The sequence below is a fragment of the Mixophyes fleayi genome, chromosome 8, assembly GCF_038048845.1.
Source record: "Mixophyes fleayi isolate aMixFle1 chromosome 8, aMixFle1.hap1, whole genome shotgun sequence".
NCBI lineage: Eukaryota > Metazoa > Chordata > Amphibia > Anura > Limnodynastidae > Mixophyes > Mixophyes fleayi.
In genome coordinates this window covers 117,047,884-117,072,909 of record NC_134409.1, presented here as the reverse complement: position 1 = coordinate 117,072,909, position 25,026 = coordinate 117,047,884, and the positions used below count along the sequence as shown (strand labels likewise).

At 41.5% G+C, this 25,026-nt stretch overlaps 1 protein-coding gene and 1 long non-coding RNA gene across 3 annotated transcripts in view; one reads left to right on the top strand and one right to left on the bottom strand.

Moving 5' to 3' along the window:
- Positions 1–25,026, top strand: part of ARHGEF3 (Rho guanine nucleotide exchange factor 3) — a 241,651-nt gene that overhangs the window by 154,838 nt on the left and 61,787 nt on the right. The window lies entirely within an intron of this gene.
- The window catches only part of LOC142099624 (uncharacterized), a 49,394-nt gene continuing 27,282 nt past the window's right edge, over positions 2,915–25,026 (bottom strand). The window contains exon 3 of the long non-coding RNA XR_012678584.1: positions 2,915–3,063. This is a non-coding gene — a long non-coding RNA (uncharacterized LOC142099624). The remainder of the gene's footprint in view (positions 3,064–25,026) is intronic.

Genomic DNA, 25,026 nt, shown 5'->3' with positions numbered 1-25,026 from the left:
GAGCAGAGCCGTAACTTAGAATTCTAGCGCCTGGAGCGAGAAAGGCAAATGCCGCCCCCCTAGCCCTCAATTTTAACCAAATGTACCTAAAATATTTTAGGTACATTCAGCGTTGCGCCCTGGGCAGTTGCCCCTTTTGCACAGCCTTAGTTACGGCCCTGTCTTAGAGCATTCTATAATGTTATTTATTTAGAGTGTTCTATTAGAATTCAGGTCCCCATTACTGGCAGGACAGTACTGACAGTTCTATGACAAGTAAGCAAATTAGCGGCGTGTTCTAAAATACAGTCCTCCTTCTTAGATCTCCTCGGAGTGGCATGCTGCGGCATGCTCCACACCACCTTTAATGTGGTCTATTTTTTTTTTATTGCCGTCTCGCACTTCAGATGTTCACTAGAACATCTGTCTCCAGCGGCTGACTCAGACGCTCTGTTATATAACTTCTTGCAGTCTCTAGGTAACTAGTTCCAATTAAAATATCAAACGTCTTGCTTTGAAAATAGACAAATAAATGAGCTTTTCTTTTTTTTAAGACAAAGCAATGTAGTAAGACAAATTTAGTTATAACCGTGCACTGTGCTTGCAATTAGTGTCTATTGGCAGAACATTCCAACATTGCTAGAGGCCAAAATTATTGCTTGAGTAATTTGTCCACCTGCATCTTATATTCACAGCATAACTGTCTGGGGCTCTGATCAAAAAATATGAAATGAATAACCAGCGCAATAGGCAACATTTATTGTACTTATGGATAACTACAAAAAAGTACAATTAAATATAAGTTACTTTTATTAAAATTGTAAGTTTCAGGAAAATATTAAGAAATGTTATTTGCAATGATTTCCTGTTCTACAGAATAAGGTGTCCTATTGTAAAGCTAATGATAAACCCTTCAGGAGGAAACACCTACGCATGTATGGAGGAGTATAAGATAGTAGCCTGCATTTAGTTGGTAACTAAAATATAGAGGTAAACAAAAGGTGGCGGCATGATTCAGAATTTGTTCGGCTTTTTTTTTACTTTTTCAGGAATTTCAAATGAACTTGCAAACTGCAGCATAGGATTTGCTGATAGTGGATTACTCGAAATTGCTAACAATTGTAGTATTCCCCACAGACTAGCAATCGGCCATACTATTGTAAAGGTTATGTTTAAAGGGCTTGTAGAACTAAGCAGCAATATGTGCCAACAGCTGGATTTCATAGCACTCGCCGGCGGCACTTTGAGGAGCATTTGAGAAAAAACATTTTTATTTAGTTGCCTAAAATCTCAGATTTTCAATGTTGCCTTCACATGAGAGAGAGGATAGAAACACAGCTGGACTTGTATATAAATGCATCTGCTTTTTTTCAGCTTTCCTGCTTGTGAGTGCTTGCAAAACAGGGGGGCTGTGACATACAGTGGACAAAAATGAAGATATCATCTTAAAGTGGTTTAATAGGGCATCAGGCCACCACTTGTGGCCAGTGTGTCTGGCAGGAGGGATGTAGCACTAATCTTCCGCAAGAAAGACACTAAACTGCCGCTTGTTTGATGGTGGTGGGGAGCACTATCTCAGGCATTGTTCCAGAATATCCCAAAAATGCTTGATTGAGTTGATATCTGATGACTGAGCACGCCATGACATATGGATAACACCAATGTCATGCTCATCAAACCATTGGACAACCACACATGCTCTTCGAATGGGGGCATTGTCATCATGGAGGACACCCCTCCCGTCAGAAATGAAATGTTGCAGCATGGGTTGAAGACTGTCACACAGTACCATTAGCATTGACATTGCCTTCTAAGAGAATAATGGCTCCAAAACCATGGCAAGAAAATGTGTCGAACAGGAAACATGAGAACCTTTCACTGTTGGAGACAACCACTCAGTCTGTAGAGTTTTTGCACTCCACCACATGCGTGCATGTGACTGTTTGTCAAGAACAAGGTGATGGGTGATTGATTTGACTATATCACCTTCCTCCACTACTCGGTAGTCCATTGCCTGTGCACTTTGCAGCACTAAACTGACAGTCGTGCATTGACAAGTGTGATGAGCAGTCTATGCGCTGCAATCTGACTATAAAATCCTGCTCTCTTCGGATCATTTCTTTTTTAATTAAACTGATTGCTCAAGCTGCATGTTGATATTTGCAGTCAGGGTTTTGCCTTGCACTATCAATTAATATATGGCTATCACAATCCTGGACTGTGTGCTTCATGTTGGGCTGCCTTGGACAATAAATCTATTGCCAGATTGATCCCAACAACTAAGGGCTAGATATACTAAGCTGCGGGTTTGAAAAAGTGGGGCTGTTGCCTATAGCAACCAATCAGATTCTAGCTTTCATTTATTTAGTACCTTCTACAGAATGACAGCTAGAATCTGATTGGTTGCTATGGGCAACATCTCCACTTTTTCAAACCCGCAGCTTAGTAAATCTAGCCCTAAGTCTCTTTCAGATTCACTGATGTCTCTTCTTGGAGCCATACTAGCCATAGTTATAGGCAGACCAGCATTTTCATACATGACCCTCACCATGTTGGAATGTTATATGCTTAATTACATACTTGCCTATTCTGCTGGAATGTTCGGGAGACTCACACATTTCAGAGAGGGTAGGCCAGGCCACCAGACACCCCCCTTCTACAGGCAAAGTGGGCAGGGCCATGACCAGGCAAATTGCGTTGTCACGCCAGCCCCTCCCCCCGCCCCGCACTTAGACCTCCCCTCCTGGATCTTCCAGAGGGGTGGTTCAAAGAGTGGGCAGGTATGCTTAATTAATGCATGAACCTGTGTGAAAGCACTTGCTTTAAATATACTCTCTTCGTAGCTTAGAAAAACTCAGATTATTTTCTTTTAATACTTACATAATGCATTATTATTTTTTGCTTGTCATGTTCTGGTTAAATATAAATTATACAATTTTGATGATGGTTTCCCTTTAATTTGGGTCATTTAAATGATGGTACATATCAGACACACTTCTGTAATTGCACTGCTAATATTACAAAGGACAAAGGGGACACATTGAGCGGCATTGTTTTTCCTCTCACCTTCAGAGGTCTCCTGATCTGCAGAAATGGAAGCAGAAGAAAATGAGGCAAATTATTAGGAACAAAGTCTTAACTATAATATACCTCATTAATCAATACAGAGTGAATGCACTTTAAGACAATGGCCTTAAATATTATTCTCATGTCTTTGAATTGATGGTGCTAATTCAGAAGCTATAATCTGTGTCCGCTGTGAGAGCAGAACGGGGCAGACACGCTTCAGAGCCTTGCTGCACTTGTTAATGACTTCATGTCTGTCCTAGCAGAATTTCATGAGGTCACAGAAAAAGACTCAAGTAATGAATTTGGCAGAGTGAGAGAACCGGTGTAATTGCCAGGTTGTTAAAGAAGAGGCACACTCATGCCAATAACTGTAGTTTAATTATTTTTTAAACTTGCAGTTGACTTTTTCAAGTACACAGTGATGTTTGGTATTTACTGTTCCAACTGTAGCAATAACATTTACAAACTGTATACAGTGTAGTTACACATTTTTAGTAAAATAACATTATATTGTATTATTATTTTAGAAACAATATTTGCTTTATAAAGGTTCCTGTTGTATTAAACAAGTTACACTTATGCCTGCAAGAGGCTCTGTTCAGAGGTGACTCTACCATCTTTATATGATAATTTGGCCACTGTTTTGTTGAGTTCTACTGGAATACTTTCTGACCAGAGAGGAGAAGCTGTGTTTCCCTGGGTTATGCTGTCACGGTATGACCTTTGCTTCTTGCTGCACTCTTGTGGAACTACCTACCGGCATAACACTGGGCTTCCCAAGCCATGATGACAGCTGTTGCAGAAGTACTCAGGAGTACTCTGATGATGCATTTAAGCATTCCGTATCCATACTGACATATGCACGCAGTGCGGGGCAAAAACATGGGTGTGAACTTGTGAGAGCATTAAGGGATAGAGATTTGGTAGACATGAAAGTGTTCCCCATTTTACAAGTTGTTGCAGGGCTTTCGTACAGTTCAATAGTCCCTGTTTTTAAAGTATAGTATATTTTAATTCAGTAAAAGTGGACATACTGTAACAGTAGGAGAGACAAAATATTCCAATATTATCTGTACAATGAATGGTTTACAGCTGAGTTTATATGTAGATTACAATAACAGCATAATTCAGTATACAAACTATTCCTCATGTGCAAAAAGCCTGGAGACAGCACCTGGTTAGGCGCCCCTCATCCCTGGCGACAGAAAAGCGTGCATGGCGTTACAAAGTGTTGGCATGCTACCAATAAGGGCGTGGTCAGTGTGCAAGGGGCGTGACTAGAGGTTTAGCAGTGCCAGGCCTCCCTTCAACCACTTCTGCTTCCAAACTCCCATGGACATTGTATTAAAAAGATGTGTGGGGGGGTTTAGTTACAGCAATGTATATAAATATATACCAAGCCAGCACTAACAATCAGTTGAAAAATATCAGTAAATTTCACCATGACCTGGTATTTATCCCACCCACACCTGTTATTCAGCAAGCCCCTGCATAGCCCTCCACCTCTGGTATTCCTCATCTCCCTTCACCCCTGTTAGTCATCACCCTGCCTTCATTATCTCCTTGGTGACGCCACCAAACCTCTGATTCATCGAGCCCCTTAATTACCTCTCCCCCACCCATGTTATCTATCAAACACCTTCATTAGCACCACACCCGTGTTAGTCATCACCCCCTTCTTAATTACTCTCCCACCATACCGGCCATTTGATGGACTGATATTTGTTTCATGAACTTCCGTATTTGAAACCTCTGGGGAAATTTTATTAAATCTATGGTACAGGAATACTGTGGTGTTGCCCATAGCAACCAACCAGATTCTAGCTATCATTTTTGAAGGCAGTTTAGAAAATAACAAACAATCTGATTGGTTGCTGTTAGGGATGAGCGCGCTCGGATTTCTGAAATCCGAGCCCACCCGAACGTTGCGGATCCGAGTCGGATCCGAGACAGATCCGGGTATTGGCGCCAAATTCAAAAGTGAAACTGAGGCTCTGACTCATAATCCCGTTGTCGGATCTCGCGATACTCGGATCCTATAAATTCCCCGCTAGTCGCCGCCATCTTCACTCGGGCATTGATCAGGGTAGAGGGAGGGTGTGTTAGGTGGTCCTCTGTGCTGTTTAGTTCTGTGCTGTTTAGTTCTGTGCTGTTTAGTGCTGTGCTGTGCTGTGCTGTTTAGTGCTGTGCTGTGCTGTGCTGTGCTGTGCTGTGTTCTGCAGTATCAGTCCAGTGGTGCTGTGTGCTGTGCTCTGTCCTTCTGAGGTCAGTGGTGCTGCTGGGTCCTGTGCTGTGTCCTGTTCAGTCCAGTGGTGCTGTGTCCTGTGCTCTGTGCTTCTAAGGGCATAGTTATTTCCCCAATATTCCCCTGTGTTTAAAAAAATAAAAAAAAGTTTTTTTAAAAAATACCAAAAACTACTTTAATATTTTTTAATTACCACAAAATTTTCACAACCAATCCTGCAGTATAAGCCCATTGGTACTGCAATATTACCAAGTTCACACATTCAGCAGTAAAAGTCCAGTGGTACTGCAATATTACAAAGTTTACACATTCTGCAGTATCAGTCCAGTGGTGCTGTGTCCTGTGCTCTGTCCTGCTGAGTTCCGTAGTGCTGCTGGGTCCTGTGCCGTGTCCTGTTCAGTCCAGTGGTGCTGTGTCCTGTGCTCTGTGCTTCTAAGGGCATAGTTATTTCCCCATTATTCCCAAGTTTTTAAAAAATAAAAAAAAAGTAAAAAATAATAAAAAATTAAAAAAAAAAAAAATATATAATAATTATAACCAAATTTGCAAAACCAATCCAGCATTATAAGTCCATTGGTACTGCAATATTACCAAGTTCACACATTCTGCAGTATCTTGTGCTACATATAATGGAGAGCAAAAATTTGGAGGATAAAGTAGGGAAAGATCAAGACCCACTTCCTCCTAATGCTGAAGCTGCTGCCACTAGTCATGACATAGACGATGAAATGCCATCAACGTCGTCTGGCAAGCACGATGCCCAATCTCCTAGTACAGGGCATGTAAAATCCAAAAAGCCCAAGTTCTCAAAAAACAGCAAAAAAAGAAACTTAAAATCATCTGAGGAGAAACGTAAAGTTGGCAATATGCCAATTACGACAAGTAGTGGCAAGGAACGGCTTAGGCCCTGTCCCGTGTTCATGACTAGTGGTCCAACTTCACCCAAGGATCAAAGCCCTCCTCCCCCCCCCTACAAAAAATTTAAGAGAGTTATGCTGTCAGCAACAACAACAAAACAGCAAAGAACTCTGCCTTCTAAACAGATGACATCACAAATCCCCAAGGCGAGTCCAAGGGTGTTGTTGGTTGTGAACCCTGACCTTCCCATCACTGTACGGGAAGAGGTGACTCCATCCAGCATTTGCAGCACGCCCTCTGCATATGCTGGAAGGATCACCCACAGTCCAGTTACAGATTTGGCTAATGAAGGTGTGAATGTTGTGCACTGGGAGGAGGATATTGATGTAGCTGGCGCTGAGGAGGATGTTGATGATTATGATGCAGACAGATACCAAATTGCATTTCTCAATTTCTATTTATATTCTAGATTATATAACGGCTGAAAAGTTTTCTGTTTTACTCCTAGTGGAGAGGGGATCTGATGCAGACAGATACCAAACTGCCTTTGTCCATTTCTTTGTATATTTGAATTGCTAGTTCTACAGTCTATGCAGGCTGCTTTATTTATATTCAACTACAAGTGTAGGGCGGGGGGGGGGCATAGATAGCCACCAAAGTAACGTGGTCCATTTAATTTCACTTTCTAGCTCCACAGTCTGTGCAGCCTGCTTTTTTTTATCTTCAAAGTATTTATATTTACAAGCCTTGCAATCTAAATTAACTAGAGGTAGTGACGTGGTAGAACTCCAAAAGGCAGTTTGGAAGCCCCTGTACAAACTGGCTCTATTTTTTAACTGAGTTGTCCCCCCTCCAGTGTGTACTCGGAAAGAGTTTTTAGTGCAGCGGGGAACCTGGTCAGTGAGCGGCGAAGGAGGTTGCTTCCTCACAACGTTGAAAAAATGATGTTTATAAAAATGAATAATCAATTCCTCAATGAAGTACAGCACTGCCCTCCAGACAGTACAGAGGGACTGTGGTTGTGGAGTCCAGCGGGGACGAATTGATAATGTGTGAGGAGGAGGAAGTACACACTGTAGGGGGAGAGGAATCAGAGGTTGAGGATAAGGACGACATCTTTCCTCAGTAGAGCCTGTTTAGTTTGTACAGGGAGAGATGAATTGTTTTATTGGTGTGGGGGCCCAAACAAACCAATCATTTCAGCCACAGTTGTTTGGTAGGCCCTGTCGCTGAAATGATTGGTTTGTTAAAGTGTGCATGTCCTATTTCAACAACATAAGGGTGGGTGGGAGGGCCCAAGGACAATTCCATCTTGCAACTTTTTTTTTGGCATTATGTGACCATTCAACAGTCGTTTGCCATGTTCAAAAAGTAAAAGAAAATGCCAACAAATTCAATAAATTAAATCAAAAGTTAAATGCCCTGTCATTATTTAAAACAAGAGGTTTTGACGTGCTAGAATTAGTGTAGTGTTAAGATGTTATAAACACTACACTTGGAAATTGGAGGAGGTATTGTGGCCCCGGTATCAAATTGGGTACCGGGGCCACCCCACTATGCAGTCCAGATACTTGTTTGGTGGAATTCCGACACGTGGAGGGTTTTTAAATTATATTGTGGCCTCGGTACCAAATTGTGTACCGGGGCCACCACACTACGCAGTCAAGATACTTGTTTGGTGGAATTCAGACCAGTTGAGGGTTTTATTATTATATTGTGTGGACCACTCTATCTATACCACACTACAACTCTATACCACTCTATTTCCTACTTTAATTCTATTTAATTCTATTTCCTACTTTAATTCTATTACTAATTAATTACCATAAAGCGGAACAAAAAAAACCAATTTTACCAAAAGTATAATATGACTTAGACTTACAAACACTACACTTGAAAGATCGTGCCTTTAAATGAAAAAGTCAGTCTTCATTGCACGACTATGTGCAAGTGCAACAGGGACATTTTTTTGGGTTTACAAAGTCAAACAATAACACTACGACCCTGTCTGTCTGGGGTCTGTCAATGACGAATTGTCTGGAGCATGTTTTGAGGAGGTATTGTGGCCCCGGTATCAAATTGGGTACCGGGGCCACCCCACTATGCAGTCCAGATACTTGTTTGGTGGAATTCCGACACGTGGAGGGTTTTTAAATTATATTGTGGCCTCGGTACCAAATTGTGTACCGGGGCCACCACACTACGCAGTCAAGATACTTGTTTGGTGGAATTCAGACCAGTTGAGGGTTTTATTATTATATTGTGTGGACCACTCTATCTATACCACACTACAACTCTATACCACTCTATTTCCTACTTTAATTCTATTTAATTCTATTTCCTACTTTAATTCTATTACTAATTAATTAACATAAAGAGGAACAAAAAAAAACAATTTTACCAAAAGTATAATATGACTTAGACTTACAAACACTACACTTGAAAGATCGTGCCTTTAAATGAAAAAGTAAGTCTTCATTGCACGACTATGTGCAACAGGGACAGTTTTTTTCTTTACGAAGTCAACTAATAACACTTGGACCCTGTCTGTCTTTAACATACTTAATGGGATCTCAATGACGAATTGTCTGTAGCATGTTTGGAGGAGGTATTGTGGCCCCGGTATCAAGTTGGGTACCGGGGCCACCCCACTACGCAGTCCAGATACTTGTTTGGTGGAATTCTGACACGTGGAGGGTGTATTTATTTTATTGTGGCCCCGGTATCAAGTTGGGTACCGGGGCCACCCCACTACGCAGTCCAGATACTTGTTTGGTGGAATTCTGACACGTGGAGGGTTTTTTAATTATATTGTGGCCTCGGTACCAAATTGTGTACCGGGGCCACCACACTACGCAGTCAAGATAGATAGATGCGTATCATAGATAAAGTACATTCAGTGGTGTGGGGCAAATTGAAAAATATTCAAAATGCACTGACATTATCAAAAACAAGAGGTTGTCACACGCTAAAACTCCAACATGTATATGATGGAGAGGATGGAGGAGCAGCCGTATGTGTAGTGTAATGCAGACCTGTTGAAGGTTTTTTATATATTTTATTGTGGTGCCCAGTGCCCACTCCTCTACGCAGTCCAGGTACATTTATTGGTGCGATTCATAAAAGTTCAGGGTTTTTAAGATATTGTGGTGACCCACTCCTCTAGGCAGTCCAGGTACATTTATTGGTGCGATTCATAAAAGTTCAGGGTTTTTAATATATTGTGGTGACCCACTCCTCTACGCAGTCCAGGTACATTTATTGGTGCGATTCATAAAAGTTCAGGGTTTTTAATATATTGTGGTGACCCACTCCTCTACGCAGTCCAGGTACATTTATTGGTGCGATTCATAAAAGTTCTGGGTTTTTAATATATTGTGGTGACCCACTCCTCTACGCAGTCCAGGTACATTTATTGGTGCGATTCATAAAAGTTCAGGGTTTTTAATATATTGTGGTGACCCACTCCTCTACGCAGTCCAGGTACAATTATTGGTGCGAATCATAAAAGTTCAGGGTTTTTAAGATATTGTGGTGACCCACTCCTCTACGCAGTCCAGGTACAATTATTGGTGCGAATCATAAAAGTTCAGGGTTTTTAAGATATTGTGGTGACCCACTCCTCTACGCAGTCCAGAAAGATACCTTTTTGCAACGTTTTGGACTAATAACTATATTGTGAGGTGTTCAGAATACACTGTAAATTAGTGGAAATGCTTGTTATTGAATGTTATTGAGGTTAATAATAGCCTAGGAGTGAAAATAAGCCCAAAAACTTGATTTTTAAACTTTTTATGTTTTTTTCAAAAAAAATCCGAATCCAATACCTTAAATCCGAACCGAGACCTTTCGTCAAGTGTTTTGCGAGACAAATCCGAACCTCAAAAATAACGAAAATCCGGATCCAAAACACAAAACACGAGACCTCAAAAGTCGCCGGTGCACATCCCTAGTTGCTGTTTCCAACACTGCAGTTTTCCTGCACACTAGTTCTCATAAATGTCCTTCATAGTTGTCTCCACAGAGGTCACATTAGAGAACTAAGCCTTTCGTTAGCATGCATTCACTCTTACTACGTGTTACTCACAGATTATACAGATTTAAACAGAGATTTACATTCCACATTATTTAGTGAGTGGTGTGGATGAAACATTGGAGGCTCACACTGAATAATTATGTCACCACTTGTGTTTAGACTAACACATTGTCACTGCACGTACAGCTTTGTGTAATGTGTGACACACGTATACACATATCTCCCAATTGACTGCCACAAGAATCTAATCACATGATCAGTAGTTATATCATGTTATTGGTTGTTTGTTACAGAGTCATTCTATAGTTCCAATCTTGTTTCATGTACTAGCTATGACAAACCATGTTATAATGAAAGGGGTGCAAATGAGTTTATTATTTCGCACATAAATGAAATACTGCTATTAGTTAATGTAGCACACACATACTTGGTAGCTTCATTTTTATACTGAAATTTAAAGTTGATCTAGGATATGCCCTACCCCAACAATAAATCTGTCTCCACATTTTAAATTTAGCTTCCCCTCCAATGCAACATGGTTTTGCCCAGGTGCAAAGTGTCACGAGCCGCGGCGGTACGCCGCATCCTGGCGTGATCTAGCAGCCAGGCGCGTGCTCTAGTTTCTATGCTCTGTTATTATTCTTTGGGATTATCCTTGTGGCATAGATGTAGGAGGGTGTAGGGACATCCTCCAACTCCAGTGGGGGCTCTCATATGATTTAAACTGGTTTGTTTACATTTTTATACATGCTTCCTGGCTTATGTTATTACCTATGCTAGTTCTAGCTTGTAAGTAATTAGCAGCCTCCTGAGGCTGATTGTCAACCCTGTCCTCCTCTGTCCTGATTGGCTCTTAGTACTATTTAAGGCTGTGAGGTCTGAGCCTCACTGCAGGTTATAGCGTTCTGTTCCAGTACTGCTGCCTGCTGCCTGCTGCCTGCTGCCTGCTGCCTGCTGCCTGCTCCTGCTCCTGCTCCTGCTCCTGCTTGGTGTTGAAACCTTGGATTGATTACCTGTGTATGACCTTTTGCTTGTACCCAGACTCTGAACCACTGCCTGTGACCTTGACCTTTTTGCCTGTACCCAGACTCTGAACCACTGCCTGTGACCTTTACCCTTTTGCCTGTACCTGACATCCTCTCTGGTGCTCTGTCCAGTCCGCTGATCTCTGGCCTGACGCTACACCATGTGCTACCTCCTGTACCTGTGCGCTACTCTGAGCATAACACCTGGGGGCATCCGAGTACCTGTGAGCATATCCAGTCTCTATGGGAAAGGCAGCTGCTAAAGGTGAAGACGTCTTCTACCTGTTCTATGAGTTCATGCCGCACTGGTGGCCATAACACAAAGTTACTCCTTTTTTATGCTCCTTAATGACTCAGACCCAGTATGTGAATGTTAGTTACTCTAAAAACAGAATGAGGTATATTTATGAAAACTGGTGCACATGAAATGTAAGTTTTCTTCTAGTACATACAATATAGGTGAATGTAACTGTCTATTGGCTGGTATGGAAATAGCACGTTGTTTTCCTTTTTTCATAAATGCCAGTTATGTTTTATCTAACTCTTTTTAGTTGCTTTGATTCAAGGTAAAACATAAAAGTAAAATATTTCAATGATAATTTGGTCGCTAGGATTTCTGTTCCATTGGACCTTATTTCTTATGGGTCAACTAAGGAAGAAATAAATAGCAATATATTGAGATAAGAGGCTCTCTTTGCAGAATGACATCTGCTCAAATATAAAGTACAAAGAAGCTCAATGAATAAAAAAAAACAATTTATTTTCCCTTTTACATCGATATAATTGAGATCATATTTGCTGGGCTATCTTACTGGAAGCATATTTTACATTAACTACAGTATATTTCTATATAAAGCCATTCAATTATGTTTACATGTATGCAGACAACATGTACACTTTAATAGATAATTAAATCTTTCCTCTGGCCTCTGCTTTACTACTCACATACAGTCTGTCTCACAATCCTGTAGCCTCCACCTTCCAAATATTAGTAGAATATACCTTTTATTACCTTAGATGCAACTAAAACTCTTATCCATTCTCTCTTTATCTCCCACCTTGACTACTGCAACCTGCTCCTATCCAGGGCTGGGCTGGCAAATTTTAGCCCGGAGGGCAAGTCTTGACTCAGCAGCCTAGCCTATTAGGAACATTTTAAAGAAAAATATATGCAGGTGGCCCAGTGACCTAGCCCAAGGTAGACCACTATGGGACTGGCCCGGAGAGCAGATGCCCCCCCAGCCCAATCTGCCACTGCTCCTATCCCCCTCACCCATCTGTCCCCGCTTCATGACATCCTAAATGCCACAGCAAGGCTGATCTTTCTTTTTTATACCACTTTGCAAATCCCTACACTGGCTCCCCATATCCTCCATAATCCAATTCAAAATACTCACCGACAAAGCCCTTAACACCACCCCATAATACATCTCAAACCTCATCTCAAAATACTCTCCCTCACGCCCTCGTTGATCTGCTTCTGGGCTGTGCCTCTCCCCCTCTATGATAACCACTTCTCACTTTCACCTACAAGACTGCTCCCGTGTCACTACCCACTTATGCCATTAAGTACTACACCCATTTAGACTCTTGAACAGTCTTCAAATCTAGAAATGTTTTCTGAAAACCAACTTCTTTATCAGAGCCTACACTATCCCCACCTATACTACTCATACCTGGTACACCGTTGCTGCCATCCTTATCTCCACTTTGAGCCACACTTCTCATCTCAGCTCTGCAGTCTCCTGACCAAGGTCCCCTCTATCATTTGTTTTCAACTTTGCATTTATTTTGTCTACCTTGTATGCCCGTTTTATGTATACTCTGTTTTCTCCACTGTCTAGCGCTTTGGAGGACTGTGGTTCCTTAAAAATTCTACAACAATAATAATAATTCCTTTAAAACATACAGATTCAATGTCTGACGGATCACAGGCAAGGAAAATGTTGCATATGTGTCTTTTGGTAATTTGAAAGGGAAAAGTACTGACCTATACATAGAAATCTAGGACCTTCATTCTGGGTTAACTCCCCTGGTAAAAATAGCACAGCCTCACCTAAAACAGAAAGACATTGAACTGGGTGGGTGATGTGCAGCCAGGCAGGGGAGAGGCTCCAGAGCACACTGAAATGAGTGTCTTTCCTTTTAATTGTCTTCTTTTCTGCAAGACTTACTGGCACATGCTGCTCCGCATTAATGTTTCCACAATAGGTGATAATAGTTAGCAATTACAAGTTATTTATTTTTTCAAGATCTGAATTGTTAAATGCAGCCAACGCACAAGTAATTTTCCAAGAATTAAGTGGGGTAGACTCTACTTACAGGAAAATTATTGTATTTATTAACATCTTCGGCATTCATTTTAAGCTACAAGGTCCTACAGTCCAGCTGGCTATCCATGAGTATGTGATACCCCTGAATAAAGATCATCATCACCAGCTGTTTATATAGCGCCACTAGTTCTGCAGCGCTGTACAGAGAACTCCCTCACATCAGTCATTGCACCACTGGAGCTTGCAGTCTAAATTCCCTAACACACACAGAGAGAGAGAAAGACTAGGGTCCATTTTGATAGAAACCAATTATCCTATTAGTATGTTTTTGGAATGTGGCAGGAAACAGGAGCACCCGGAGGAAACCCATGCAAACACAGGGAGAACATACAAACTCCTCACAGATAAGGCCATGGTTGGGAATTGGACTCATGACCCCAGTGCTGTGATGCAGAAGTGCTGACCACTAAGCCACTGTGTTTAGTGTTTTTGCAAGGTCAAAAATACTACTTTTATGTACTACTAGGTGATAGCTGAGCTGTTTTAAAGAGCTTGGTAGCTCTCTTGGGAAATGGAGCCATCATCCAGTGGGAAAAGCTCTTTGTTATAGTAAAAATAAATGAACACATTAACACATCAACTTCCTCTAGCTTTTCTTTCATCCTGCTCCTCCCTGCTTCCTTATCCAAAGATAGAATTTAGCAAAGCTGCTAGTTCAAATGTCAAATAAATAATTGTCTAAATGTAGGGAGGATGGAGTGCAGATATATAGCAAAGTGTTACCCCCCTGTAGACCAGCAATGTTGTCAGAGATAAAACTTTTGCCGGTTTTCTTTGCCCAATTTAATCATTCCCCGCAAATTTCCTACACAACTACCAACAGACCACACCCTTTTCACATTTAAAAATGGGGCTATGGGTACTACTGTTGAATTCCAGTAATGTCTACCGCCTCACCTACATGGATCTAAACACTTATCTCCTGCGATATAGATACTTGGGAATTCAATTCAGCGTGAAGTGTCTCATGGTCATTCCGGAGACACTTTGTGTATATTTTTACTGAAATATCCGCTTATTTTTCGTGCGAGGAAAACTGAACGTATATTTTTACCATAGTAACGGTAAATTGCACAGCTGCGATGTTCTCGGGAACTGCCCCCTTAGTGTTGAACTGGCAAGTGGAGGGGTGAATCGCGTCATCACAGCGTAACCCCCTACTGCACAACAATGAAATATGCGTCACCGCGCAGAGGGTCATGATGGTGCAAACTGCGTCATCAAGATCCCACCAACTTCACAAGAAAGAGAATCATGGGTTAGTCTCCCAGACATTACGAGAGAGTTGGCAATTGTGCCACAAGTCCAGCTTCCCACTTGCAGATGACCAATCCAAAGGCATTCTGAAGTATGCTCTCTCATTATTTGACTGTGTGTCTACCAATCGGAATCAGAGTTTTACTGCATCACATCATAGACAAACTGAGGGGGGGGGGTTCCTAGTGCCTGGAAGCCCCCCTCCAAACCTGGGGCACTGTATAATTGAGGTGGCTGGACCCTGGCCCCGCTTCACACGGCTCTGTTTGAAAAGAAAGAGCTGCATGCACCTAACAGTAGTGCAATGTATATTATGGGGATAGGGGGAGTTGGAGAGCAGCCAAGCACTCTCTAAAATTATAGCCACACCCCCATGCATGCTGGTCACGCCCACTGGCGGCGTGTTGTGGAAACCCCCCTCTGCAAATCCTGCATTTGCCCCTGCACATGTAGGTAGTGGAATAGATGTGAAAAGAAAGGTGTCTGAGATGTAGATAGGGCAAGATAATGTAGCAAGTGAGAGCATCAGGGAACTGACGGGACAGTTGTGTGCCAGAAGAATGAGAGGGAGTGCTTGGGTGGGGGAGAGGGCTAGGAATTGTATGGGGATGCTTGTTTAGGTAAAAATTGGGCTGTATAATTCTCCCTCTTGGCTGGAGTAAAATGTTTGCAAGTATGAATATAAAACGATGTTTTGTGCTCAAATATGTGTGTTTAAGTGCACAAATAGCTGCTTTCAGTACTGTAAACATAGTAAATAAATTGCTGTTATATAGGAGGGCCCTAATATATTTTTGAAGCATGTGTGGGGTGCCTGAGACTAAAGAAGCTTGAGAACCCCTGCCTCTGATCATCCCACACAAATCAGTGTGAAGTTTCTGCAGATAGAGTAGCACTGTTGTGCAGCAGATTGACAGATTGTTGGTTTTCGTGGTATTCATTTGTTTCTTAGTTAATTTTCTGCACAAAATGTTTCTTTTCTTGGAAAGTAAAAGAAAAGAATTATCTTAAATACCTGATACTATTAGAATCTTTCTTTACCGTAAGAAATATCCACAGGCCAGATTTGCATACAGTGTGAATGTGACCACTTCTGACAGCAGGTTTTTCATGTGAAACTGTGTTTATTTGAACAGCCTGTAACAGACAACTCTCCCACTTAAACCCCATACCATGTGAAGATTTAATCTGACTTCTAGATGCACCACCCACACAAAGGAAACTGTAACTGTGTTGTGTATAGTCTAGGAGAAACAGAGGTTGAAGGCATACAGTAGAGCACTTTGCATGTATCTACCAGCAATTCATTGTTGTGGGTTCTATTTGGAATATGTCGGCATGGTAGCAGTATCTGTGTGGAGTTTGTATGTTCTCCCTATGTTGGTCCATAAACATATTGGCAGGTTAATCGTCTGCTCACTAACCCTGATGTGTGTGATTCTCTGCCTCTGGTAAGGAAATTAGATTGTAGACAAGATCGCAAGGACTGATCCACCCATCTTATTGAGCAAATATTTGTTCTGAAATCAACACCATACCTCTCAATGGTCCCAATTTTGGAGGGACATCTTACAGCACTGGGGTCATGAGTTCAATTCCCATCCATGGACTTATCTGTGAGGAGTTTGTATGTTCTCCCCATGTTTGCGTGGGTTTCCTCCGGGTGCTCCAGTTTCCTCCCACACTCCAAAAAACATACTGATAGGTTAATTGGCTGCTAACAAATTGACCCTAGTCTCTGTATGTGTGTGTGTTAGGGAATTTAGACTGTAAGCCCCAATGGGGCAGGGAATGATGTGAGTTCTCTGTACATCGCTGCGGAATTAGTGGCGCTATATAAATAAATGGTGATGATGACATCCTGATTTGTGTGCCATAAAAGAGGCAGTGCTTATCGGGAAAGTGGGTGAAGTTTTGCCCAAATTTGTCCATTTGTTGGTGAAATTTAGCCAGAATGGGTGGGACTTATTTTGTCCCGTTTTCGGGATTCTAAATGTTGGGAGGTATGCAACACTTTATTGCGCTAATCATTGTACAATTAACGCTTCAGACTTAAGCTGGGTACGAAATTATTGTGTAGATCACACGATTCACGACCATTGGTCAGATATTGCAAGAGTGTGTACGCTCCAAAGATCATGTTTTATTGTGCAAAAACACATTGCATCTGTTGATTTGGTTTTACAAACTTCCTAAAAATCACGATCAACGATGGAACGATGTCAGCACTCACGACCATCCGTCAAACGCTTCTGTGTAGGTAGATATCTATAGAATGTATTCAGAGCCACAATCTTTTCAGCAGATGGTTATATGAGATGAAGATCCCAGATCTGAAGGTAAATAGTGTAGGTGTGTACACATGAATAGACATGCTCATCAGGACTTTCAATTGTTGGTGAAATCATTACAGAAATTGCATTTTGTAGTATGATTGCCTAGGTGTGTACCCAGCTTTAATTTTTTTCTCCATTAATGACTCCTAATTTGTATACATTTTCTCTTAAACATTAGCACAAGGACAAAATTAATTTATTCTTCATATTTACATTTATTAACGAAAATTAAAGGTGTCATAGAGCTCTCAAGTAGCCTGGTCTTTCCCAGGACAATCCCATTTTCCCCCGATTTCACTGAAATCATCATCATCACCATTTATTTATATAGCGCCACTAATTTCACAGCGCTGTACAGAGAACTCATTCACATTAGTCCCTGCCCCATTGGAGCTTACAGTCTAAATTCCCTATCATACACACACACACACACACACACACAGATTGACAGACAGAGACAGACTAGGGTCAATTTTTGATAGCAGCCAATTGTCCTAGAATTCAGATACTTAACGTATTTAGATGAACATAAGCAATGTTTTTAGATTGCTATAATTGTTTTACAATATTTGCCAGACAAATGAAATCATGGTGGGACTTGTATGGAATTACAAGATGGGTGTTACATTTCCTTGCCCCCCCGGGCTGGCACATTTTAGCCCGGGGGGGCAAGACTCAACTCAGCAGCCTTTTAGGAACATTTTAAACGAAAAAAATGCAGGTGGTCCAGTGACTCAGCCCAAGCTAGCCCACTATGGGACCGGAGCGGGGGGCATATATGCCCTCCTGCCCCCCAGCCCAGTCGACCCCAGGTCAAGGGGATTTACACATGGCAGTGGTTTTTTTAGACTCTGCCTACTCTACTCCATTGTGTTCACTGCGTCTCTTTACCTCGCAAGTGCTGGTCGCCACCGCATGTCACATGTCTTTGGATGGCTAGTCATAGTCATACCGGATTATTAACTATAGACACCCCTTGAGCATTTACAGGTCAAATTATACCATATATATTAAGGGTTCTTTACCTGTGAATGTCACCTAAAGGTGGTGGGTGCTTCTGATCCTCTGTTGAAGAACTATTGTGTTCTAACATAAGTAAAAGTGATTCTAGGCTTAAAAGATTAATAACTGTAGATCTACATGAACTTAAACGTGACATCTTTTCTTCATTGACCAGACAAGACTAATGTGTTCTGACAGCTCTCCCTGTTTGCTGCAATAAAGCAATTAAACCAAGGCTGACTCCTCCCTGGCTCACTACTGGTTTTAAATTGTCTTGCCAGATCTGTCACATTGAATACCACACAGGATCTTGACATCCAGATTATTTTTTTCAGTCAGGCTATTAATTGGAACAAGAGTGAACATGTATAGATTCCAGATGTATAGGCAGGCAATGAAAAGTGCACGCCTATATGTCATCCTTATATTTCAAGTGTGTTACTGTCAATTTTTATAAAGTTGTGGGGTTTTTGGATTTTCCAGCTTAGAACCAAAGCATTCCAAGGCGCCCATGTGAACCAGTGGGCGGTATAGGGGATAACATAGTGCCTACTGTTGGCGATGAGGGTATTAGAAGTCACTTCAACATTTCATACCTCCCAATACTGTTCAGGTGCAAATCAGGATAACTTGTGCATGCCATTACAATGCAGCCCCCTAGTGCTACCAAGGCCTAGGCCACTCCAACCACTCTTCCTTTCCTAACAGGCATATATTTTTTGGCAATCGGACCAAATTAATGGCTGTCCAGATAGCCAACTCTCCCCTCGATTCAGACTGTCCCACCTAAATAAGGACAATTTAGAGGTGTGGCCCTTTCTGTGTTGCATAGAACCACTGAACCTACATGAACCCTGTTGGCGACTTAAAAAGTCCTTACAATCCATTCCAAAACCTATATACTTGGAATACAATATTCTGGTAATAGTGTTCTATGGAAGGAAACTGCGGCTAATATAGACACAGAGAAATGTTTACACATTAATAGGGATAAAATTACAAATGGATGGAAATCTTTAATTCACAGTTGCTATGAATAAACTTTCACACCAGGAGCCATCGCTGGATGAAGTCAGTTTCCGGACACTTCTGCCTGGAAGTATGTGCGGTTATCTGTCTGGAGTCATAATGTGATTGTGTGTCAGCTGGAAGCTCTCAGCGCACTGTGTAAAGTCAACATTTAATCTTCCGAATTGTGAACGTCAGCCCTTCAAACATGTCCGAGTCACCAAATGTATCTGCTAAGTGATCAGAGGGACGACTTCCAATTGCACATGTGTTTCTCTGCAATCTTTCATCTTGTCCTTATCCCACTGGGTCAGGATCGACATGGGTGGTTAGTATCTCAAGTGTTGCTGGGAATTGCTCACCATAATACAGTAGCACAGGGGAGAGATTTTGCATAGAGAGCAAAAAAAATGTAGATGCATATGAACTTTATCTACAAGTGTTAATTTTTTTGTTAAAATTGTTAGAGCACAAGTAGAAGCGCATATCAAACGCCAACGTCTTTACAGAGAAATAGCTTGTCAAACAAAATATCTATGAGCAATTGGGATTCCCTGGTTTTGATGAGCAATACAGGCTCTACAAAGCATAGCTTGATGTTAAAATCAGCACATTTTTGGTGTAATGTTTTTTTTTCTCCCAGGCATGAAGTCCAAAGTGTTTGCATAATGATAGTAAATTACTGTGCTTAGGTTCAAGCGTTGTTTTAAAGTAGCTTGTTCTTTAACATAATCCAGGGATGGGCTGTCCTGTGTTAACCCCCGCCAAGCTGTTCTGTTTTATTTCATATTTTTTTAGTAGGCAACTGGGTCTGTATGATAGTTACCAGCTCTTGGTCATGTCTTTCCACCTATGCCTGTCAAACCTTTATAGGTCAGCCCACTGAGACCAGGGATTAGCCCGATTCATACTCCCTTGGATTTATTATTGTCAATCTTAATCTGTGGGGAGCTAAGGAATGTCGCCGCTTTAAGAAATTAGTTTTACAAACTTTAGATAAGAAGTTCAGTTATTTAGGGCTCTCTCGTCATTGAATGGCGAATAAAGTTCTCTCTGAGCTAGGTATGGTGGCCTCATCATCATCATTTACTCGTGTAGAGTTGGATGCAGTTTTCGTTTAAAACGCAGACAGAAATTGCATCCAAAACAAAGTCACATTTCCCAGTGGCACATTGAGCCACTCGCAGCTAAGCTGGTCATCATCACTATCAGTACGGAACTTACGCTAATGATCGAACACGTTTCCCGTCTCCTGACAGCGCAGGTGCGTCTGAATCTGTCTACATAAGCTGCATTTGCACCAAAACGCCCTACTTCCCCGTGTCGCCTCTTCAATCATAAAGGGCTGTAAGTACAAGAAATGCAACAATATGTTCGCAACCGTAATAACATACTATAAACTGAAACTGCAGTTTCTGTCCAAATCTGAATGAGCCCTTGGGGATAAATGTATCAAGCTGAGAATTTTCTGGCGGGTTTGAAAAACCAATCAGATTCTAGCTATCATTTATTTAGTACATTCTACAAAATGACAGCTAGAATCTAATTGGTTGCTATAGGCAACATCTCCACTTTTCAAACCCACTGGAAAACTCTCAGCTTCATACATTTACCCCCTTGAGTGTTCACTGCTCTGTTCTGTCCATGGTCCGTTATAGCACAAACAGCATTAAATATTAATGTTTTATAGCTGTCAAGTATACTTCCTGCATATTTCCAAAGTTTAGGGGGCTCTTTTACACAATTTCTGCTTTTCCTTACTTGGAAGTGGAAAAAATGAAATTTTATATATATAGATTCTATATGTAGCGCTTAGCAGTCATGTTGATTCATGATAAGAAAATGCTTAGTAACCGGCCTGTAGAGACTCCGCAGTTACAGACGTCCATAATCAAGAGGTTAAATCCGAACTTGCTCATTTCTCGCAACAATTTGTTCTTCTGTCAAGTTGGGTGATCGGCCCAGGGTTGCGTGAGAGCCGCAGACCCTCTATACACATGTTTATTGTGCAGACCCTGGAGGCAAATGACACAGCCCAACTCAGACTGATATGAGAGCTTATACTGTGTAGCTAGCATAGCCTTAGAAAACAAGGAGAAAAAAACATTATTCAGCCTGGGATAAGAAACAGATCACTTATAATGCTTTGTTTTCCAGAGACAGACAACAGGACTATTAAATGTGTTCTGTCTTGTGTGCTTTAAGTTTACAACTTTGTATAAAGCAATTCAACTTTTTTTTGGGTGGGGTGGGGGGGCTGATCGTTTATATTTTTTCTGTAGGGAATTTTAATGTTCATTTAAAGTTTATTTTAAAAAAAAAGTCTGGAGTAGAAATTAGTTAAAAGAAAAGCAATAAAACATTGCAAAGGAACGTAACCCTTGTCCACAACTCTTCTCATACCTATGTTCTCAAAGCCTACCATGGACAGGCAGATCAAGCCACTTGGCCTTAGCACCTTACAACCAGATTGTGTTCATTTTGCTATCCCTATGGGAACAAAAGGGTCCCAGTTAGTAGCAATTAACGCCCATATGCCCTACTGTGTTTTCAAGCTGCCCTGATTGTCAACTGATCACTTCCGACTGACGTTGAACTCGAGTACCGGTGATTTGAGCTCATGCATGCAGAAGTTTCAAACCAGTTCATTCTAAAACAACCAATGCGGCTGTCTTAATCGCTGTGTTGTAGTCAGCTCTACCTTACTTTGCGGCTGTCTTAATCGCTGTGTTGTAGTCAGCTCTACCTTACTTTGCGGCTGTCTTAATCGCTGTGTTGTAGTCAGCTCTACCTTACTTTGCGGCTGTCTTAATCGCTGTGTTGTAGTCAGCTTTACCTTACTTTGTGGCTGTCTTAATCGCTGTGTTGTAGTCAGCTCTACCTTACTTTGCGGCTGTCTTAATCGCTGTGTTGTAGTCAGCTTTACCTTACTTTGCGGCTGTCTTAATCGCTGTGTTGTAGTCAGCTCTACCTTACTTTGCGGCTGTCTTAATCGCTGTGTTGTAGTCAGCTCTACCTTACTTTGCGGCTGTCTTAATCGCTGTGTTGTAGTCAGCTTTACCTTACTTTGCGGCTGTCTTAATCTTAATCGCTGTGTTGTAGTCAGCTCTACCTTACTTTGCGGCTGTCTTAATCGCTGTGTTGTAGTCAGCTCTACCTTACTTTGCGGCTGTCTTAATCGCTGTGTTGTAGTCAGCTCTACCTTACTTTGCGGCTGTCTTAATCGCTGTGTTGTAGTCAGCTCTACCTTGCTTGGAGGAATATCCAGAGTACTGTATCATGGAGAAGTGTTGCAAGGAAGGGAAAGTGGAGGAACTATGATATTTTAGGATGTATTGGAGTGGCTTCTCTCTGCACCTGAGGAATTTTGATAACACTGAGTAGAGATGGGTACATTATTAAAGAGATTAAGGGCTCGCCCAGGCAGGTTTTCTCACGTTATGTTCCAAATACAAGGTGAACAAAGCACTGATGAAATGCTGCCGGACACTGATGATACAAGCTGCCTGACGGAAGCAACCGTGAGAAAACAATGCAGTCATCATTTCCAGTAGGTGATCTCCGTGCCCGTTGTGTGGGCAGCATACACACCATGATATGGTAATCACTGGATCTCTTTGCTGCACTACATCCTCAGCAGTTTTCTCACCTTGGAGATGGTTCCATCAACAATATATAAATTTATAATGCAGAAACTGTGGTGTTCAATGTTACACTAAAAGTGTATACATCATTCTGCACTAGGAATGAATGACGGTGTATTTTTTTTAAGTGTTGCTTCCTTCTTAGAGATGTCTCTGTAACCCACTAGAGCACAAACCTTAAATATAAAAACATTCCTACAACAACAAGCACAGTTTTCGTTCTGAAAGGCGTAATTCATTTCTCTAAATACTTTAAGGTGATGTTAAAGCATACTTGTCTAATCTCCCGGAATTTCCATAAGGTTCCTGAAGTTTGGGGAGTCCCAAGATGGTGGAGGAGGGGCTTAATGATACTGTTGCCCCCCCCCCCCACACACACACATTCAATTCATAGCAGGGGGCGGGACCATGGTCACCACGCCCCCTCTTGCACTGGTCATCTGAGTAACTATGTGTTAAAGTGGTTCTAGGAATACAATAATTCCAATTTGTTCTACAATAGGACATGACAACCTACCTGTATGCTATATTAATTTTTAGTTATTTGCCGTTATTGTGTCTCCCTCTTCACTGTGGATGCAACGGAGAGAGAAAGGGTTTGGCAAACATTCTAGTACAGGCCTGGCCTACCAGTGGCTCTCGAGGTGTTGTGGAACTACAAGCCCCAGGATGCTTTGCCAGTAGATAGCCAGCTGATAACAGGGCCTCCTGAGACTTGTAGTTTCACAACATCTGAAAGGCCTGTTATATTAGTTTAAAAGACAGAAGGCTACTGTGGAAAACTTTCCTTTCTGTGTCCAGCTAGACAAATCTTTATTTTGTGAATTGAAGACCCCAATATGCTTTCAAGATGAGATGAGAGGGTCGCACTTATCTTATAAGCCTTTATGCGAAAGAAAAATGGAACTATTAATAGATAGTTACTGAGTTGCAGCTCAGAGAAAATCTCAGGTTATATATCCATTGTATTATATCTTTGAAGACTCTGTATCCGAGTGGATATTGAAAATTAAATCTGTGTTTTGTTATTACAACATGGTTTGTCTGTTATAGACAGGTTTCCCCCCAGGTTTATAGGAGATCTTACACCTAAATCTTCTTCAAACGGACCCTGTATGCCTAGCACAGGGGATAGCTTTGTGATGATCCTATACATTTAACTCATTGCAGGACCTCCTTAGAGAGTTCATAAAATAGGTGTTTTCATTTTCTGCTGTCAGGCTTTCCCTGGTCTTTGTCTGACTTCCTAATTCTCTGGATTTTGTTAAAAATATTACAGATTCCCACACTCTGAGATTAAGATATCTTTGTGGGCTCTGGGACTGATTAATACCACACACACTGTTGCAGACATGAACCATACTGGACACAGGGCTTGTCTTAGAACAATGGTTTCCTCCATAAATATTGCTGCTTATTGTCCATGTTTGTTTGCTGTATTTGACTTAATGAAGTGTTTTGTGTTTAAACATTGATCCTTCCTAAATTCCAGCCAGAGTTTAGGTCAGCAGCTTTCTTTAGGCTAAATATGCACTGGCATTAAAATTCTGTATTTAAAAAGTTAAGCACATTTAAAAGGATCTGAAGATAAAACAAGCGAGACCTATTTGCGCTTTTACATGCAAAATAACTTCCTGTGTTGTCAAACTCATGTGCCGTCAGATTGAATGCATTTGTGAACATGTGTAAATGTATATAAAATGCATAATAAAAACATACATAAATGTGATGCAAAGTCCGTTTAAGAAGAGTAGGAGTGGGAGTGTGCCACAGCTTGGTAAGCAACCCCAGTCGCGTCCCTCTCGTAATATCCTGCGAGCAGTTCCTGCAGCTAGCTAACCGCTTGCGCCATCTAATTCCTGCCGCACAGCTTTAGCCCTTGTTTGACGTGTGTTGCGTCTGCGCCTCACTGCGACTAGGATTTATTTATATGGTCACGCTTTCACAATTTCGCGTTCCGCCCATTGTTAATTGCATCCAAGATGCAGGCGGATATGGTGCTTTCTGCACATGCGTGTGTTTTTTTGTTGGATGCGCCTAAAAGGTCTTTGCGTCCGACTCTAAATGAGGTCCCATATGGACAAAAGTATTTGGACGCTGGGCCATTACACCAACAGGGACTGTAATGACATTGTATTCAAATACATATACTTTAATATGGAGTTGGTCCCCCTTTGACAGCGATAACAGCTTCCACTCTTCTTGGCTGGATTTCCACAAGATGTTGGAGAGTT